This window comes from Cyprinus carpio, chromosome A7, assembly GCF_018340385.1.
Source record: "Cyprinus carpio isolate SPL01 chromosome A7, ASM1834038v1, whole genome shotgun sequence".
Lineage (NCBI taxonomy): Eukaryota > Metazoa > Chordata > Actinopteri > Cypriniformes > Cyprinidae > Cyprinus > Cyprinus carpio.
Window position 1 is genome coordinate 810,383 of NC_056578.1, and position 22,546 is coordinate 832,928.

Here is a 22,546-nt window from a genome sequence, read left to right on the forward strand (position 1 = left end):
ATTAATAATAATTTCTCATAGAAGAGGGGAATTACATATCTTACTAAAAATAAAATTATCCATTATTGTGCTTCCTGGAACACAGTTTGCTCACTTTTTCAATCTATTTGCCAAACATTTTGAAAATATTTTATAGTCTTGGCACATTAAAGATACAGGACGCCAATTTTTTAACAACCCTAGGTCACATGTTTTAGGCAGAAGCGTTAATACTGCCCTTAACAGCTGCTGGGTAAAATACCTTTTTTTAAAAAACATTCACCAATTACATTGTAAAAGTCTTCTCCTAAAAACCATTCCAAAATGATTTATAAATTCAGCAGGCAAACCATCCACACCTGGGGCATGTCACTGTGGACAGTGGCATAACAGCCTCTGAAAGTTTCTTCATAAGAAACCATTTTATCCAATGTCTATCTGTCCTCAGGTTTCAAATTTAGGTAGTCCTTTCCATAACTGATCCAGGATCACAGTCTTTGAACTTAAAAAGTTTCAGCCAAAGGTCATTGTAATTCCTCTAAGAACATAATGATCCAAAGCCAATCCAAAATTAAACCACCAAATTTTGTCTAGATTAAAAAAGAACTTTGTTGGAGCATCCATTTCCTTGATGTGAAAGTTTACTACAAGAAAGTAGTAAACTTTCAATTTTCCCTCTCGCTGTGATCACCCTCTCACTCTACCAATTCCCAGCATGCACTGAGAGAGAGAAGGAGAGAGAATAATAATATAAAATTTAAAGCAGCTGGGTAACATAGTTTTTATTTTATTTATTTATTTTTTTAAGTTGACTCAACAAATAGTTTTTTACAGTGTAGAGATCCTTAAAACACAAATAAGGAACTTAAATTCATAAAATACCTCATAATTGTTATGTTATGTTCTGGTTTGGTTTAGATTTCTCTGTTTCTGTCTCCTGATTTAGTTTCTTATTCGTTTCCATGGTTTTTGATTGATTGCTCTACACCTGTTCTGTTTTTCCCTGATTGCCCTCACCTATTATTTAAGCCCTGTGTTTCACCCAAACTCCTCAATTCCGGTTAGTGTTGTTTTTGGCGGCATGTTTTAATTTTAGTTTAGTCTTTGTGTGAAGCTGTCGTTTTAGTTTTTATTGGTTTTAATCATGTTCATACTCTTTTTAGTCTAGTCTTAGTCGACACAAACTGATTAGTTTAGTTTTAGTCAATGAAAATTGTATTTTAGTCTCTTTTTAGTAATGCCATTCTATTGAACCCAGTCAACATAGTACAAGTACCTAGTAGTATAGACAAAACCAAAATTATCTTATTATATTATTGTTACCTTTATAGACTCAAGAATACATCCATTCCAGACACGGAAGACTCTCTGATTTGAATTTACAACACTTATTTTAACAACCAACCATGTTAGAGGTACAGTACACACAAATAAATTTAAAAAAGAAATAAATAAAATCTGCTAATTTTTCACCCAAAGATGAACCCCGGCTGGCCAGCCATTGGTCCCTTTCTGTGTCAAGGCTGATTTATACTGCACGCATCTGCAAGTTTGCTTGGGGTGAGCGCGGAAAATATGATGTCATCGCAGTGTTGCCGGAAGTTCACTCTGAGTGCACACGAACTCATTTCGTGTGGCGGAGTGCACGGCATTTTTTGTAACTTTCCGCATAGCTCCGCATCCAAACATGCACGAGTTCAGGGCGATTCTAGCGGATATGCACGTCTGTTCTGGGGGGTATTTCACAAAAGCAAGATAAGGGATTAAGTTGGGATTTTCCAGGTTATCCTGGCTGAATTTAGCCCTGACTCGGTTGCATGAAGGGAGGCTAAATTAATCTACATTAAGTTACTATGGAGATTTACACTTTGCAGCTAGCCTGCTCCGGAGCAGGCTAACAAAACCAAGCTAAGATTAATCCTAGTGATTTATCGGCTAGTTCCTCATTAAAAAATTCTACTAGAGATTAATTTGTTTTAGTCACTTCATGGTCCTGCATGAAAATACTAGATATACTGTCATTCATCTAAGTATGTGTACTGTTATTTTAGTTATTATTGAAAACTGCTGTTCATTTCACTGTCAGAGGTTTGATGAATATATATATATTATTTGAAATTTAAAGTGTTTATTGTCATACACCCAGTGAGGAAAGCAGATTTTCCTGAGCAATTATTACTTTGCTGTCCACAATGAATGGCAACACAGTGCAAAAGAACTATACTATACAACATGAGAAATAGAATATAGACTATGTATATCTACATATGCAAGTATAGAGTAGAAATGTACTGTTGAATGAGAAAAAATATCAATAGATTATATTTTATTGCAGTTGATGAGATAATAAGAAATGGCTCATGAATTTGCAAATGTGGTTTCAATTAAGTCTGTAACCGAGGTCAATATGTAGTATATATAGACTAAAGATTTGTGTGTTTCCTATTCACAATGGCTTGCCCTTTGTTGGATGATGTAGTTGATGAGGAAGTTTTAATACTCAGACGAGCATTCAGGCACGAAAGAGTCTTCCGAGATAGGGCAGACCCATTGGCCTTTTCAGACGAATATCTGACTGAGAGGTACAGATTCTCAGGTGATGGCATCAGATATTTGTGTAGGCTGCTGGGTCCAAACATACAGCACAGGACAGCACGGAGCCATGCTCTCACTGTCCCACAGATGGTCTGCGTAGCACTGCGATTCTTTGCAAGTGGCATGTTTCTGTATTCTGTCGGTGATGCAGAAAAACCTCAATAAAGCCACTATTTGCCGCACAATAAGAAATGTAAGTCTGGCAATGAAATCTCTTGTGCACATATTTATCACCTTCCCTGGTCACAGAAGATTCATTCACATCAAGGAGGAGTTCTACAAGATTGCAGGTAACACGAATAATAACAGATTACTACAAAATGTTACATTAGCACAGTCACAGTATGACACTCATTATTTTGTCTTATAGCTTTTCCTAATGTAATTGGTACAGTGGATTGCACCCATATTCGTATCCAACGCCCCTCAGGGGCACATGAGGGAGATTATGTTAACAGGAAATCCTTCCACAGTATCAATGTTCAGGTAAGAAGGAGTTATGGTTACTGTCAGCTACATAATTATTCTGTGCATTAAATGACCTTAACAGGCTATATATTTTTACAGACGATCTGTGATGCTGACTGCCTTATTACAAATTTAGAGGGAAAGTGGCCTGGCTCAGTCCATGACTCCAGAATCTTTCGGGCCAGTAGAATTTACCAGAGACTCTCTCTAGGTAAGCCACCCTATTTTTTTTTAAGCACCTTGAACATCAAGAGTACAGTACTTGTAAAAATTATGTTTTGTATTCGCAGGGGAGTTCTCTGGTGTGCTGCTGGGGGACAAAGGCTATGCCTGTGAGACATTTCTGATGACTCCCCTTACAGACCCCCAAACCCCAGCACAGCAAGCTTACAACCATGCCCATGCCAAAACCAGGGCTCGAATTGAAATGACCTTCGGCCTCCTGAAATCACGATTTCAGTGCCTGCACCACCTGAGGGTCTCCCCAGACAGAGCATGTGACGTGACTGTTGCCTGCACAGTGCTGCACAATATTGCCAGCCTAAGAAAAGAAAGGGCTCCCAGAGTTGCTTTGGATGTTGATTGGGACAATGCTGCCATATTCCCAGATAACAGAAATGGTAGACTTGTTAGAGAACAATACATTGCAAATTATTTCAGTTAATTTAGTTTTGATTTAGCCCATCCCTTAATAAAGGATAATGTAGGCTACTTTTTCATGTGTACATGCATTTTATTTGGCATCGGTAGCACCCACTGTTGTTTTCTTCCCAAATTCTAGTTCCACACTTCACTGGATCAATAACTATAAAGTGTACTTGACATTCATTAAAAAAAAAAAAAAAAGTTACAAGACCACAATGCTTTTGGAATATTTTTCTTTTATTTTGTTGTTATCACTTGTCAGCTTGGAGCTTTGGAGAGAAAAAATTATGATGATTAATACATTGTGTTACAGTCATGGTTACAGTATGAACTGAAGTCACTTACTTCTCTTTCTAGTTTCTGGATTTCCAGTTCTAGTTTCCTCAGTGTCTTGAGTTTAATTTGCATCTCAAGGTCCATGTCCTGCAGCTTTCTTTTGTTCACATCAATCTTGACTTCTGTCAGCTCAATCTGTCTCTCAAGATGCGTTGTGTAGAGATATCTGACAGTTTGTGAACTCTGTGAACACCTTTTAGTTAGCATTGCAGGATTTGTGCATAATGTAGGTTTACTTTAGGCAATACTCACTGTGTTACCAGGCTGCTTATCAGGCTGCACAGTGTCTGGATCCTGTTAAAAATATATTTTCTTCTATTAGTACCACTTCCCTGACTTCTTATCTATTGTGAACTTAAAACAAAAGTGTCTATTTACCACAAAATTGACATGATACCTCGAGCCTTCTGGAGTCCAGCGACACGGTCTCATCATCGGCAGAAGTGCACTCCGCTGCTGTAGATGTGGCTTCCCTCTGCCATATTCAATACTTGTATTGAGATTTTTGACAGGACATGCAAAGCCTATGATTTAATAAAGAGTACTCACCGATGAATTATAGTCTGGTGGCTCCAAAAGTGTAAGGGTGTTACCAGCCTGGATTAGGTAAGGCAAAGTCACAACAAAGTCCACATAAAATCTAAATACTTGATTGTTTTCCATGTGCAGTAGTACGGCAGTAATGTACCTTGTATGAAGAGGCCAGTATCCCTTGCTGGGCCAGAGTCAGTGGCTGTCCCTCCCTGGATCCCTTCAATCACTGGCTTCCCTTTATTTAAGTCCAGGGCCAGCTCCTCTGCTGTGGTGAAGTCTTGGGTTGGAGGGCCACCCCCCGTACCAGATATATGACTTTTTTTTTTTATTGCTAAAATCAGCACAGACAATAAAATGTCATCAAACATGTCACCTATGTTCTCCGCAAACAAGTCACTTACCAGCCTGCAAAATATTCTTGTATTTAATCTTGACTTGCTGCCAAGTCCTTTTTTGGCCAGACATGTTTGTTCTTTAATAGGAATAGATAGATACAAATGATAAAATAGATTAGATGGGTAAAAATAGAGCAAAATTATCTGATTATAGATTACATCAAATCAATTAGAAACAAAACCTACATACAAACAGATAAGAGTACAAAAATTAAACAGATTATAGACATAAAAGAAACTAAATAGATCAAATAGATGCACATAATGGGTAAGTGTTTGCAATTATTCTTCATGTTAAATGCATGTCCACTGGTCACATTTAAAGCAAAGTATACAATTATTTTGAAAAATGACAAGAAACTCCTTGGATTGTAATTATGAGAGTTTCAGTGGAGCACTGGTTATTTGGAGTACTTACGCATTCAATCGGTCCGCTATTGTTTGCCAGGCATTCTCTCTTTGCTTTATTACAGCAGCTGTATTGCCTTTTTTACATATAATATGTTTCACTTCTTCATACGTTTCCATAAGAAGCTGTTGCTCATTAGGCGAAAAGTATGCCGCACGGGTTTTGTCCATTTTTGCATCGGTGATTCTATGATCGATTTCGTGATCTTTTTAAGAATGCCGTGAACGTGCATTTATCCAAACTATATACACCTGGCTTGACATATCCGCGCGTTCTCATCCTGGCTCAGCAAACGTGCAACGGATTAAGCCAGGATGCACTGACCCAACTATCTCAACACGCCCCTTATCTATCACCCCTGAAAACCAAAATCTACTAATGAGAAATACCCATCAGTTGTTTGTGTGAAACAAAAGCAGTTTAATGTGAAGTTCAAACTCCATCAAACAATTTACATCCACCTGATGGAAAACAGACCCTCAAAAGAACAATTTACGTCCAAGGCTTCTTATTTGAAGTACGTTTTATTTTTATTGTATAAAATAGAATAAGAATTCTTTTAGATATTAATTATACACTATTTGCTTTCAGTTGTCTTGTTTGATGCAAAATACAGCCAATAGTTTAAGATTGTTTTAAGTTTGTACATCACACCGGTGATTCCCGAAGGTTTTAGAGGACAATTACTCCTCGTCGCTCCCCTGTCAACTCAAATAATAGTAAAACTAATAACGCAACAAGTATAAAAAAGCCTCGTCCGTTTGGAACGGTGCGGAGGCTTGTGAAGCAGAGCCAGGCGAAAGTATAAATCCCGCTTAACTTTGTTTGTTGTCGTCTTCTAAATAATGCCGTGAGTGGGGCTTGAGGAAGTGACGTTGCCTGCATCTGTGCAGTGCGACCTGATGCAGCCCTTGAAGTGAGACACAGGAAACAGAAATACTGCAAAATAATAATAACGTGACTAAACGAGACGAAAATAACGTTATAACATTTTGTTTCTCATTTTGGTCAACAAAAATTAAAGCCATTTTAGCATAGTTTTTTATTTTGTAAACCACCATTTAGTCTCGTTTTTATTTGTCAACAATATTGCATTTTACATTTAATTATAGTTATTGTCACATGACCAGCATTTACGTTGTGTCTGGTATTGTTTTTGTCACGTGATAAAGTTTCTTTGACGACGATATTTAGTCATAATTTTCGTTGACGAAAGCAACACTAGTTCCGGTGTTGTGCCCAATTCTGACCCCCTGCTAGATTATTACACCCCTAGTATTGGTAGGTTTAGGAGTAGGTTTGGGGGATGGGTTAGGATTAGGGGTGGGGTTAGGATTAGGCAATCAGGTAGCGATTTAAACGAGGGGGGTAATAATTTGGCAGGGGGTCAAAAATTGGGCAAAACACGGTTTTGATGTTGATTTGGTCATTATCGCCTGTGTTTCTCCTGCTTGGTCACTTTTGGTTTACTTTTAACCCTCCTTCAATGTGTGCTTTCTATAGCCACACGTGACAATAATAAAGGAACACAGTATAAATGTGTATATATATAATGATGAGTACATATGATGCCTTTTTGACCGCTTACAAAATTTAATTACAGATTAACGTCTCATAATTTTGAAGTTAGTAAACAACAAAACAGACATCATAGAATGAGTTTGTAAGAGCAATACATTTTAATAGCGATTCTTTATAACAGACCCTCAAAAGAACAATTTACAGCTCATCATCCACCTGATGGAAAACAGACCCTCAAAAGAACAATTTACAGCTCAAATAGTTTACAAAAGAATAAGTTTGAACTACACTAACAAACATCTGAGCAAAAGATTTCTGCCTCTTTAACCCTCTGGTGCGGCTGTCATCCTAGACTAAAGTTATTATATTTAAAATCATTCCTTTACAAAGTGGTGAAAGAAAATGAAGTTAAAGGAAGTAAACACACAAGCACTTCTTTTCTTAAATGAAAGGTCTGTGTATCCTTTCACTCTTAATATCTGCTGCAGATGAAGTTGAGTTTGTCAGTTTCAGGACGGCTGATCCAGCACTGATCTCCTCCAGACTGAACTGCTCCAGATCTCACTGTGTGTTCACAGTCCTCCTCTAATGTACCGTTCCCTGGAGCCCAGTTCTGATAGCACACGCTCTCTCCACTCACCCAGAACCAGATGCCCAAAATGTGAGAGTAACGTAAACCCAACCACACCTCCGCAGTAGACGCCAGTTTAACCACGTTCATCACACGACGCTGAATCTCTTCTGAATGAACCGAGACCAGATCCACATGATTCTGTCTGCAGTATCTCAGAGCTTCAGACCACGTCAGATTCTCTCTGATCACAATCAGTTTATCTGGAAACTAGAGAGAGACTGATCAAAAACAACATGCAGAACAAACACTGGGGATGAATTTGTCATGTCAGACATGTAGCAGGAACTTTAAGAGATCTGGAGGTGATGATGGATTGTGTGTGTTTTGTGAGGATCTACTCACCTTCATGACACACAAAAGGAAACTGGTGGTTGGTGCAAGAAATGTCAATCCGTTTTCCCTGAGTATTTGTTTTCAACAGCTGTACAGTCTTCATTACCTCCATCATTATTAGGTTCACCAGCCTTCCAGTCTCTGAATGAAGAGTTACTCTGATCTGACCACTGCCATTCATCACGACCCGTCTTCTGCAGCCCAATCCAGACACGTTTCTCATACTTCATCAGCTCGTTCATGTTGTTCATGTTGTCAACGGTGGCCAGATCTGTGTATTTCTCTCTGCAGTATCTCTGAGCTTCAGTCCAGGTCTTCATCTCATTTATAAAGTGATACTGACGCTGAACACATTCAGATACGGAGCAGAGAGCTGTGAAAGAGAGACGCTGCTTTAATGCTTTTCATAACAGGATCAAACCTAATGAAACTAGAAACCAGAAATAAAACCAGAAACACTCACCGACGAGAAGAAGAATGAAATATAGAGTTTGCTCCATTTCAAAAGAAGAAATAATATTGAAAAACAAACTCTCTCATTCATATTGGAATTAAACATGACAAAATAATAAAAATCAACAATAACACAAAAATAACATCTTATGAGTGTAACAGGATTCGTGGTTTATGGTTAAAGAATGAAGATGTGAGTAGTTCTTACTTTAGAGGTGGTGTGTTTCTGTCCTGAGTCAGATGTTTCTGTTTGCAGCTTCAAACTATGTGATTATTATATCTGCTCTCATCCCTCACTCAGCACGTCACTTCATTTGTATATTATTTGTGAATTTGTCCACGAAGCGAGAGCCAAATCCCTGGTGGTAAAGACGAGACCACAGCAGACGAGCACAACAGAGATGAGATTGAAGGCTCTCACCACCCTGCATTAAAGTGTTCATGTCATGCATTTATTGCCCTGAGGTCCGTTCATAATGTTAGTGTTAATTAATATACAAATAAACTGATCCCATTCTATCTCGTTGCCACCAAAGTTTTCTCAGTCCTCCAGAAGTGTTCACGGCCGTGGGAAGAAAAGGCACAACAGACAAAAAATCATGAGTATACCTTCACTTCAAATCTTTATTGTCTTACACAGGGTATATATAAGGATAAAATGAGGGTGGTACAGCCCCTTTCAACCAATAGGATACAGATTATATATGTGTTGAGTATGAGCCAAAACAACAAGTTATATAAGTCATACATATGTTCAGGAACTACTGGACATATAAGGAATTAACCTGGGCCCACAAAGGTCCCCCACCATTCTTCACCGATTGAACCCTATGCATCAACTGCACATGCGGGTATACATTGAGGTAAAGAGATATAGGAATAGAAAAAGAGAGAGAGAGCACCCCAGATGGGAGGAGGGAAAAAACCAAGGGGAAAGAAAGGGAGGGTAGGAGCAAGGCAGCAGATGAGATCTCATATAATAGAAAACATCTGGAAGGGGAGGAGAGATTATAGAGAGGCACAAAAACACCCCGCACAGAGAATAAAAAAATATAACAGTAAGTAAAATATTGGACTCTCATTATCTCAACTGAAGTAATATCTTCTTCTGCTGCTTCACAATAAAAAGTGTCTTATTTTCTGTCTAAATAATTGATTGTGATTGGTGGAATTTTTACCGTTTTTAGAGGTTTGGAAATTCGGAGTTTTATTTTATTTAATACTCCTGCTGTTTACTTTATTTATTTATTTTTAGAAAATATCAACACGTTTGCATGTAAACACATCCTCATTTATTTGCTTATGTCCATAACACATTTGGATCTTCAGACTGAACTATATTTACATGGCTGATGTGAAAGTTAAGCTCAGAAAGCCAACTTACTGATCTACTATTTAAATCTTCTTCTTCTTCTCCTTCTCCTTCTTCTTCTCCCTTCTTCTTCTCCTTCTTCTTCTTCTTCTGAAACCAAATTTTTAAATTGTATCTCCTCCTAGACATTTAAAGCTACAACCACCAAACTCGGGTCAGACCTTCAGACTGGTCTTGGGTTGCTATATTTTTTCTTACTGATCTGGCTTACGGTTTTCCTAAACCAGACTATCAAATCCACCTAAAATCTCATAGACTTTCATTGAGGGGTGAAACATTTTATACAATAAGACTGGTGTATTTAAGCTGTCTACTGCTATAGTAAAGCTTAAAAACTCCCTACTGAAAATACAGCTAAAACCAGCCTAAGCTGATCGGTTGCTTTGGCTGGTCTCCCAAGCTGGTTTTAAAGTGGTTTTTAGCCACTGTTTTTAGCAGGTTCACGCTTGTCTTAACTGGTTTGTAGCATATTTTTATTTTTACTGAATCAACTGGTTTTAGCTGGATTAGCATAGAAACATGTTAACAACATGCTAGTAACACGCTAATCATGCTAACAACATGCTAGTAACATGCCAATCAGGCTAGAAACATGCTAGCAACATGCAAGTCTTTTGCTTATCATGATGGAAACAGGCTACCAACATGCTAGTAACTTGATAATCATGCTAATGACATGCTAGTCACTTGGTAGTAATGCTATCAACATGCTAGTCACTTGCTAATCATGCTAACAACATGCTAGTAACTTACTACTCATGTTAGCAACATGTTAGTAACTTTACTAATCATGTTAACAACATGCTAGAAACATGCAAACATCATGCTCTTCACTTGCTTAGCATGCTAACAACATGCTAGAAAACATGCAAAACATCATGCTCGTCACTCGCTAATCATGCTAAGAACATGCTAGCAACATGCTAGTAACTTGCTAATAATGTTAACAACAATGCTAGCAACATGCTAGTCATTTGCTAATAATGTTAACAACATGCTATAAACTTGTTAACAGCATGCTAGTAAACATGCTAATCTTGCTAGAAACATGCTAGCAACAGGCTAGACATCAGCATACTGTAGTGCATTAAAAAAAATACATACAAAGACATTTCAACTTACAAGGTTAAGCAGCCAAATTTCCAAACTCAAAAATGTATAGATGTGTAAGTTAATTTTAATCTGTCGGTCTATCTATCTGTCTGTCTATCTATCTATCTATCTATCTGTCTATCTATCTATCTATCTATCTATCTGTCTATCTATCTATCTATCTATCTATCTATCTATCTATCTATCTATCTATCTATCTATCTATCTATCTATCGATCAATCTGTCTATCTGTCTGTCTGTCTATCTATCTATCTATCTATCTATCCAATCTGTCTGTCTGTCTGTCTATCTATCTATCTATCTATCTATCTGTCTGTCTGTATCTATCTATCTATCTATCTATATATCTATCTATCTATCTATCTATCTATCTATCTATCTATCTATCTATCTATCTATCTAATCTGTCTGTCTGTCTGTCTGTCTATCTATCTATCTATCTATCTACTCTATCTATCTATCTATCTATCTATCTATCTATCTATCTGTCTGTCTGTCTGTCTGTCTATCTATCTATCTATCTATCTATCTATCTATCTATCTAACTATCTGTCTGTCTGTCTGTCTATCTATCTATCTATCTATCTATCTATCTTATATTGCCTTCAGAACATTAAAATTTTAAAACTGTAGAGCTACTTAAAGCTATTACAATTTTTTCAAACTTTCTGGCCTGGCTTTTTCAAGCCAACTTTAAAGTTTGACATCAAACTTTACATATCTAGTTGTTATTGTAATATTCCATTCCATTACATTCAGTCTTATTAATCTGTTAGCCATATTACTTTGACTCCTAAAATCCAAAAATATACAAAACAAAAAATAAATATATAAAATGCAAAACTTGTGTTTATTTTTTTACAAAGCTATCTGAAATATTTTAAAAAATATATGTCGATTAAATGTTTGTTATCATCATGGGAAGCAAATTGTAAACATTTGCAATAATAAATGTATATAATGTTTAATTGTGCTTGTTTATCAGCTCCCTTTTAACAAAACTAGGTAACAACAGGAAAGTTACACTATGCCTCAAATTTTAAATAGGATTTAAAACTTTATGTTGGATTTTATAATTTAATGATCATTCTGATGTTGGGAAAGAGTCAAGAGATGAGATTGCTGGTTGTAGTTTATTTGAGCTGCTGTTGTTGACATATTCTTTTATGTTTAGCACAAAAGGATTGTAAATATTTTATACCCAATTTTCACACCTTTGAGAATAAACAATATTTCACTGAGCTTAGGCATGTGTTCGTTAACTCACATTCAACCAGTCATTTCTAATCTAAAGACATGATTAATACATTAAATGTAATATAAGAAAAAGAGAAGTAGTACCACACCAGCAAATTGAGACCCTTAAATCATAAATTTAAAGCTTAAATTCATAAATTATCTCATAATATAAAAGAAGGAAACATTATAAATGTATATCCAATGATGAGTATATGATGCTCTTTGACCCCTCACAAAATTCAATTAACAGATTAACGTCTGATAATTTTGAAGTTAGTAAACAAACAAATAAAAGACAGAGTTTTGTCAAAGAAAAAGATGTTAATAGCGATCATTTACAGCTCAACTCTTAAAATGGAACAATTGAACCCACAGGAATCACACTGATGCATCAACAGAAATTCATCTACCTGGAGAAAACCAGACCCTCAACAGAACAAATCAGACCATTTACAGCTCAATAACAGCTTACTGAAGAATATAATTGAACAAAAATCAAACAAACAAACAAACAAAAAGCATCTGAGCAAAAGATTCACCACTGCTGCGACTACCTGCTGAGACTAAAGTTATTATATGAAAAATTATTGTTTAACAAAGTGATGAATGAAAATGAAGTTAAAGGAAGTGAACACACAAGCACTTTTCTTACATGAAAGCTCTGTGTATCCTTTCACTCTTAATATCTGCTGCAGATGAAGTTGAGTTTGTCAGTTTCAGGACGGCTGATCCAGCGCTGATCTCCTCCAGACTGAACTGCTCCAGATCTCACTGTGTGTTCACAGTCCTCCTCTGATGTACCGTTCCCTGGAGCCCAGTTCTGATAGCACACAGTCTCTCCACTCACCCAGAACCAGATGCCCAAAATGTGAGAGTAACGTAAACCCAACCACACCTCCGCAGTAGACGCCAGTTTAATCACGTTCATCACCTCACGCTGAATCTCTTCTGAATGAACCGAGACCAGATCCACATGATTCTGTCTGCAGTATCTCAGAGCTTCAGACCACGTCAGATTCTCTCTGATCACAATCAGTTTATCTGGAAACCAAACAAAGCACAAGCAGATACTAGAGAGAGACTGATCAAAAAAACAACATGCAGAACAAACACTGGGGATGAATTTGTCATGTCAGACATGTAGCGGGAACTTTAAGAGGATCTGGAGGTGATGATGGATTGTGTGTGTTTTTGTGAAGATCTACTCACCTTCATGACACACAAAAGGATATGTGTTGGTGCAGGAGATGTCAATCCATCGTCCTTGAGCGCTCTTTTTCAACAGCTGTACATTTTTCATTACCTCCAAACATTATTAGGTTCAGCAGCGACATCCAGTATCTGAATGAGGATTCACTCTGATCTGACCACTGCCATGAGTCTCTGACTCTGAACAGACCGAACCAAGCTTCAGATATCAGACTGTCATTCATGATCTTCTCAATCTGTTGATTCTCATCCTGGTTTCTCACTCTGACCAGATCAGTGTGATTCTGTCTGCAGTAACTCTGAGCATCTCTCCATTTCATCGTCTGATTGACAAAGACGAGTCTTGTGTTCGCTTTCAGAAAACACATAAAAATAGATTCATGAATCAGTTTGTTCATTATTCTTAAGCTGCTTTATGGTTTGGATGTGAACAGGAGCAGCGGTGGAAACATCAGAAACACATTACATTCAAAGACTGATTTTGTTGATATAGCATTAAGTAAAATTTGTGAATTTACTTGATCATTTTATTGCCATTTTCTATTTCTCCACTACATTTCCCTACACGTTTCTCTAAAATACTGGATTCAGACACAAAGAGCTTTATGAGAGAAACATCAAACAGGTGATGATGTTCTGCTCCAGGTAAATCTGTTACTGAACTCATGCTTAGAAATATGTTGGAAAAAATTCAATTCACAATGTTGGATTCTAGACTAATATATATATATATATATATAAATATATATATATATATATATATATAGATACAAAACACTTAAACTAGTTAAGATATTTCTCGGACAAAATAAATAACATTACATAAACAACTTAAAACAACAAATAAAAACAAAAAAATAAAAACAAAATAACACATTTCTTGGACAAAATAATCAGACCAATATAATTTTAGTGCACAGAAAAACAAAACATTATCAGTTATTAATACTTTGTTCTTTCTCGTTTTTGTATGTGTTCATAATTAATTTGTATGACACACTGACCAGGAAATAATGTCCACACAATTTACCATGTTTCATTGTTTTATCACAAATTAACTATTGACTTCAATCACAACAAAGCAATATGCTAACAAAATCTTGAATACAGCTTTACTAACATATGAATAAAGTTTAATGTCACTTTTCCTAGGCCAGACATCAACAGAACTAAATGTGGCTGAGGTCAGGAGTGGCCAGCTTCGGTTCTGGAGAGCCGCTGTCCTGCAAAGTTCAGCTCCAACCCTAATCAAAGCTCTTCAGGATCACCTGAAAATCACGAGCTGAAACAGGCTGGATATAAACTTTACAGGACAGTGGGCCTCCAGGAGAAGGGTTGAAAACTGAATATGATGCATCTTTTTTATAAATTAATGTTTGTTGTCAATGTAGGGAGATGCACTCACTGTTATTGGATGAATTGCAGATGAAAGTCAGGGACTTATCACATCCCTCATCATGCCATTCTCCATTTCTCATCATAGAACAATTGTTATTTTCTGGATGTCCAGTCGCCCAGTTCAGATAGAGCACAGGTTCACCTGAAGACCACTGCCATTCATCACGACCCGTCTTCTGCAGCCCAATCCAGACATGTTCCTTATAATTCTTCAGCTCGTTCATGTTGTTCATGTTGTCAACGGTGGCCAGATCTGTGTATTTCTCTCTGCAGTATCTCTGAGCTTCAGTCCAGGTCTTCTTCTGATTTATAAAGTGATATTGACGCTGAACACATTCAGATACGGAGCAGAGAGCTGTGAAAGAGAGACGCTGCTTTAATGCTTTTCATAACAGGATCAAACCTAATGAAAACTAGAAACCAGAAATAAAACCACAAACACTCACCAATGAGAAGAAGAATGAAATATAGAGCTTGCTCCATTTCTGAGGAAGAAATACATTGAAAAACTCAGATACTCTTAACATATAATATTATCATATATATAATAGATAATATTAACATATCAAAGTCTAATTCTAGTTAAAGAATGAAGATGTGAGTTGTTCTTACTTTAGAGGTGGTGTGTTTTCTGTTCTGAGTCTGATGTTTCTGTCTGCATCTTCAAACTACGTGATTATTATATCTGCTCTCATCCCTCATTTAGCACGTCACTTCATTTGTTTTATTATTCTAAAACCCCATTTCATATTTCATTTCCTCTATATTTGTGTACTTGTCCATCACTTTCCCTAATTTGCATATTGATGTTTGTGATCAGTCAGTATTAGTAAATGTGTATATGGACCTTAACAAAATTACATATATTATGTATATTATGAAAACTATTTATTTATATTTTAACGTTCACAACTAAAAAGCTGTTTTAAATGTTATAGGTGGGCAGTATAACATAATTTGAAATTCATTTTTATATTTTTTTGTTGGGCCACTTTTTATCTGGTGCTGAAACAAACAACACTAATGAGCTGATTGACGAAGGTTCAGTTAATTAGTGAAGACAGGTGATATTGGTTACTGAGAGTAAAAAAAAAAAAAAAAAAAAAAGGGACAAGACAAAGAGGAAGGAGAGATTCTTCCCTTATGTTTTTCTCCCCCTCTTCTGAGAGCTCAGACCCCTGGTGATGAAGACGAGACCACAGCAGACTTGAGCAACACAGATGAGATGAAGACTCTGGTCATATTGTGTATTTATTCTCCTGAGGTCTATTTATAATGTTAGGCAAGAGTCTCATTATCCCAATAATAACAACATCATCTGTTTCTGTTTCAGAAGAAATGTTTCTGTTTTTCTCTGTCTAAATACTTGATTGTGACTGGATGGAATGCAATGATTTTTATATATATATATATATATGATATGTATATATATATATATATATATATATATATATATATATATATATATATATATAATGTAAACACATCCTCAGTGTTTATAATTCTTTTCTTTGTGAAAAGTCTAGTTTTGTTTCGTTTCATACTGCTGCTGTTTACTGTATATTTTTTGGTTGTTTATAAACACGAATATGTTTGCATGTAAACACATCCTCATCCATTTGCTTATGTCCATGCCACATTTAGATATTCAGGCTGGACAATATTTGCATCTCTGACGTGAAACAAACAGTGAGTGTTATTATTCTAGTCATATTTCATTACACTTCATTCACTCTTGTTCCTGTAACTGTTTAAGTTCAAGTGAGTTTAACATCTGAGTTTAACTGCCTTCATTGCTGCTGCTTCGGAGTCATAATTTAACTCACTGCAATAAAGACTAAACATATTATTTCCTGAATTAAATATAAACTCTTAAATAATCATTGTACTAATGCATGTTATTAAAATATTATCTGGAAAATGTGAATATTGAGCATACATACTAAATTTAGCTAAATAAGTAGTATGCAATGAAGTCTATTAAAGTAAACACAGCATGTTGACCTGAACAGCAGTACTAGATGGATATGATGCTGCTCTTTGCTTGCTGTTAGAATGTGAGCTTATACAGTTAGGAGATTTTATCTCACGTTTGACAGGACCTAAAAGTATAAAGGATCTAAGTACTGTGAGAAATGGATTTTAGTGTCTGGTCTTCGTTTCAATTGTCCAAGATGTACAGATTTAACACAAATATGACAATACAACACAAAACCAAAATTGTCTGATTTGCAATATCAGTAGATTCCTAGACTTGAGAACAATCTTAAAAATAAATGTCTGAAAAAAAAAAAAAAAAAAAAACTTTCAATAGAACATTTGTAATTAAAGAAATCAAAAAATAAGAAAAAAAGGCCTTAAGATTCCTGACTTATCCCTCCACAATTCTAACTGGAGTCCAACTTCTTGTGCAAGTGCATGTGTTGTTCACCACTGGCCTTTTGTTAAATCAATCAAATCCATAATTTTAGTGATCCCAGCATTGAACAAATGAATGATTAAAGAAGACGATACATTAGATGGCATTTCAAAAAGGGGATTAAAAAGAGGCTCTGCAATAATGCATCATGTTAATCTTGTCTTAATTTAAAACAATCCCGTGATTATGATTACTAATAGGCCTACATAAAAAAAAAAGAAAAAAAGAAAAAGAAAAGAAAAAAAAAACTGAAAGGTAAGCAATGTATCTTCTCTACAAATGACTTCTGTGTTAAAAACAAATGCTTCTTTAGACCAATTCCTCCAAGGTTTTTTTTTTTATTTTTATTATTATTATTATTTTAATATTGATTGATTGATTGATTGATTGAATAATTTATTGAACAACAACAATCAACACGAAGTGTTCAAAAGGATAAACAAAGACTAAATTCCCAAAAGACAAGCAGACACACAAGCAGACAATACAGTATTCCTACTACTTCAAGGATTTCTATTTGCTTACTTTTTTCTTTTCTTTTTTTTTCTCTTTATAAGTTTAATAACCAATTTTTTATTGAAGATTTAAAATGATAATAGGAAGAGCACAACTGTTTAAGGTTAAAAGGTAAACCATTCCACAGGACAGCTGCAGAGTATAGGAAAGAGTACTTTCCCACACAGCTCTTAAAGCGGCATGGCCTGTAATCTGTGGAACTCCCCATGGTGCAGTAATTGTGCGTATCACTAATTTTTGAAAAGTAATCACATAAATACTTGGGTGCCAGATTATTTCTTATCTCATAAACTAAACACAGTTTAAGTTGAGAAACCCTCTCCTCCACTCTGAGCCACCCAAGACTTGAGAAATGTTTAGTAAGAAGATGAGTTCTAGGATGTAATTTAAGGATCATTCTGATTAGTCTTATTTTGACAGATCTGTAGCTTGTCTTTAAGACCTTTAGTAGTGCCTGTGTACCAAGATGTACAGGCATAGTCAAGATGACATTGAACAAGCACATCAGCCAGGATTTTTAATGTTTTACTATCTAAGAGGCTGGATATTCTTGCCAGGAACTTTGTCCTTTGGCTTACCTATGCGATAATTGCCATAAGCTCCCCTGATAGTTTGTTATATAATATACAGCCCAAGTAAGTAACTGCTTCCTTGGCTGTAATTTCAACAATACCTACGACTACCCTAAATCCCATAGCCTTTTTCAGTTTATCTCTGGACCCAAAAAGAATTGACTCTGTTTTGCCAAGGTGGATAGACAACTTGTTGTCTGTTAGCCAAACACTGAGGTTAACTAGTTCTGAACTAAGCAGCCTTTCCACCTCTGATTTGTCTTTATGAGAGACTAGAATAGCTGAGTCATCTGCAAATAAAAACAAATTACAGTTTATAGCTGACGACATATCATTGACATATAATAGAAACAAAAGAGGACCCAAAATACTCCCCTGGGGAACTCCGCAAGTTAATTTAAGTGGTGAGGACAAGGACCCTTCCACATCTACCACCTGTTCTCTGCCCACCAGGTATGACATCACCCACTGAAGAGATGCAGGAGAAAATCCTAGGGCTTTTAGTTTGTTCAAAAGGACATCATACTGAACCGTATCAAAGGCCTTTTGAAGGTCTATTAACACCATGCCACAATAATTCCCCTTTTCTACCTCTTTCCTAATAAAGTCTGTAAGATAAAGCAGACAGGTATCAGTGGAATGGGCCTTTCTAAAACCTGATTGGAAGTCAAATAAAAGGTTATGTTTCTGCTAAATAACTGTCTATTTGCTCATAAATGATCCTTTCCACAATTTTGATATTGAACACAAGATAGATACAGGGGCGAAAATTTCCAGTATGAGATTTGGGCCCCTTTTTATATAAAGGTATCACTCTTGCCACCTTAAATTTACTGGGGAAATGATTTTTTTCAATAGATAAATTAATAAGATAAGTTATGACAGGAGTGATTATTTCAGCAGCATCCATAAGAAATCTGGCAGGGGTGTTGTCAAACCCCGTAGCCTTGGAAAGATTTAGGCCTTTGAGTTTTTTTAGTACCAGCTCCTCTGTTACTTGTTTGAAATAAGAAGTGTTTGGCTGAACTCCCTTTTCTTCATAAAACTTATGCACTCTCTGTGGATCACTAAAAAACACCTGACGCAGATGGAAGCTTCTGCATCAGATTACTTGCAATTTTTGTGAAGAAAACTATTAAAAAGTATCTGCCACCACTTTTTTATCATACCATATAGACCCATTAATATCTAGGCCTATTTTACCTTGTTTTTGCTTAGGGTTCTCTTTTATCCCAAAGGCCTAAGAGTTGACCATAATTTCTTGGGATCCTTTTTATGCTCCTCAATTTTAGACATAAAAAAAATAATTTTTCGCCTCATCCACCATTCGGCTGAACCTTATTTCTAAGAACTTTATATTCTTTAAAAAGAACAGGCAGTTTTGTTCTTTTAAACTCACTTAAGATTTTATCCCTCAAGTAAATGGTGTCCAAAATATCATTATTTATCCAAGGCTGTGATCTTTGTTTAATCCTGGTCTCTTTTAATGGGGCTATCTTGTCAAGTGTTTTCAAGAAAATAGATTGAAAACAATCCCATGCTGTATCAACATCGCATATGTTAGTAATTTCCATCCAGTTGATATTATTAAGTATGTCCTGAAAATTATTAACATTATAGCCTTTTAACTTCTGCTCATCACAAATTTGTGACATTTAATCTGAGCTCTCTTGACTTTCCTGGTACAGTAGGTTAAAAAATGGTCACTAATTCCATACACAATGACACCACTTTGTAGGATTTTACTTGTGTCAGATACAATGATGTGGTCAATAGCAGTTGGCTATGCTCAGTTATTCTGGTTGGAACGCTAATTAATTGAGTTAGACCATGCATTTTCAGAAAATCACAAAAGCCATTGTAGGCTATAGTGGACCTTCTGTAGCCTATTCAAAACATCAATATTATTATCTGCCATTAAAATGACTTCCTGGTTTTAGAAAATCATGACTGCACTAAGGTATTCCAAGGTTTGGATGGAGTCATTTTTGATTTTGAGGTCTATAAAACAACACCACACAAAATTGGTTTGCTTTTTTGGAAGCAAAATATCAATCCACACAGCTTCAAGGTGAACATTGACCACGTCCTGTCTTATATTAAAATCAATATTAGACCTCACAAATATGCAAACCCCACCCCCTTGTCTGTTCTGGTCTTTGCGAACGATAACAAAAGTTTTCAATTTCAACTTCGGAGTCAGTAATATAAGAATCTCACCATGTTTCTGATAACATAGTATAACTTGCCTTGATTTTCCTGGCCAGCTCACACACCTCCGTGATCTTTGGCAGTAGGCTGCGAATGTTTAAATGAAACCAATGCAAACCATTTCAATGCAAAACGGATATTTGTTCCTCAGTGAAGACCAAGTGTGTTCAGATTAACTTCAACTTTGTATAAGATGGATTTACACAAAGGCTGATAATAAAGCCATACAGTAAGAGAGCTGCAAGCACACCTGTCTCAACCACCGCCATTTAGTTTTTCTACGGCGGTGGGTGATATAATATAATAAGGTATAATAAAGACATTCATTTTATTGTGAAATCGTCTCGGTCTAATAAACGAAGCAGGGCGCTGCAGTCCCATTTTTCACCACAGATTTACATTGGAACATTGTGGGGCGCTGTAGAGCTGGGAAGACTGTCTACCTCGCTTACCATCATTATACATGACTGACGAAGCCATAGGGACGCTGAAATGTGCATGTTTTGTAAGGGACAATATATCCTAAATCACCCTAATAAATCAAACAATCAAAAGTAAAGTTTACAGTTTGTATACTGGCTGTAGAAATTCATTGTCACATCTAGAAAAAAAAAAAAACAGGAAATAGTGAGGAGACGAGAATACTGGCTGTAGATGAGTTTATTTGAGCTGATCTTCTGTTGTCATGTGTTTATGGTCATGGTTTTGATCTTTCCTGTTGGGATCAAACAACAATATATTTTAACCCAACCTTTTACTTTTGCTTTTCCAATTACTAACCAGATGTCATTCTGCTGAGAAACAAAGAAGATTTCTCTCAAGAGCTGCTGCTCTCAGAACCACAATTAAGCAGTCATTTCTAATATATGATTAGTGCAAAACAAAGAGATTTATCCACACCAGATATACAAGAGATTCTTAAAAACACATCATGTAAGTGTTTTTAACAGTTAAATAATATTAATCATTGATGTTAGAAAACTTTGATAATATCATATTTTGTCATTATAATTCTTTTGAGACTTAAGCAAGACTTTGACACTTTTAAAACCAAATAATCAGATTCACTCAGAAGCTATCAAAGAAAAAAATATCACATATAAGTAAGTGAGAGAAAATAATGAAGTGTAAAAAGAAGTGAACAAGAAAACAAACAATTCACATGTCCTTCACTCTTAATATCTGCTGCAGATGAAGTTGAGTTTTGTCAGTTTCAGGACGGCTGATCCAGCGGCTGATCTCCTCCAGACTGAACTGCTCTCCTTTTCTCTTCTCGAGTTTACAGTTTTCCGGTTTCGTTCCGTTCCCTGGAGCCCAGTTCCTGATAGCACACGCTCTCTCCACTCACCCAGAGCCACATGTTCATGGAGTAGTTAGTAGTTATGTAAAACCCAACCACACCTCCGCAGTAGACGCCAGTTTAACCACGTTCATCACACGACGCTGAATCTCTTTTGAATGAACCGAGACCAGATCCACATGATTCTGTCTGCAGTATCTCAGAGCTTCAGACCACGTCAGATTCTCTCTGATCACAATCAGTTCATCTGGAAACCAAACAAACCACAAGCAGAGACTAGAGAGAGGACTGATCAAAAACACATGCAGAACAAACACTGGAGATGAATTTGTTCATGTCAGACATGTAGCGGGAACTTTAAGAGATCTGGAGGTGATGATGGAGTGTGTGTGTTTTGTGAGGATCTACTCACCTTCATGACACACAAAAGGAAACTGGTAAGGTTGGTGCAAGTGATGTCAATCCATCGTCCCTGAGCATTCTGATTAACAGCTGTAACATTTTTTCATTACCTCCAACATTATTAGGTTCAGCAGACATCCAGTATCTGAATGAGGATTCACTCTGATCTGACCACTGACCATGAGTCTCCTGAAACAGACCGATCCAAGCTTCAGATATCAGACTGTCATTCATGATCTTCTCAATCTGTTGATTCTCATCCTGGTTTCTCACACTGATCAGATCAGTGTGATTCTGTCTGCAGTAACTCTGAGCATCTCTCCATTTCATCGTCTGATTGACAAAGACGAGTCTTGTGTTCGCTTTCAGAAAACACATAAAAATAGATTCATGAATCAGTTTGTTCATTATTCTTAAGCCTGCTTTATGGTTTGGATGTGAACAGGAGCAGCAGTGGAAACATCAGAAACACATTACATTCAAAGACTGATT

At 36.3% G+C, this 22,546-nt stretch overlaps 4 pseudogenes; 1 reads left to right on the plus strand and 3 right to left on the minus strand.

The window, feature by feature from the left end:
- LOC122145497 overlaps window positions 1–22,546 on the minus strand; it is a 643,912-nt pseudogene that overhangs the window by 4,570 nt on the left and 616,796 nt on the right.
- Window positions 2,386–3,706, plus strand: LOC109059548 (annotated as a pseudogene).
- LOC109069834 lies at window positions 7,102–8,349 on the minus strand (annotated as a pseudogene).
- Window positions 12,491–22,384, minus strand: LOC109059391 (annotated as a pseudogene).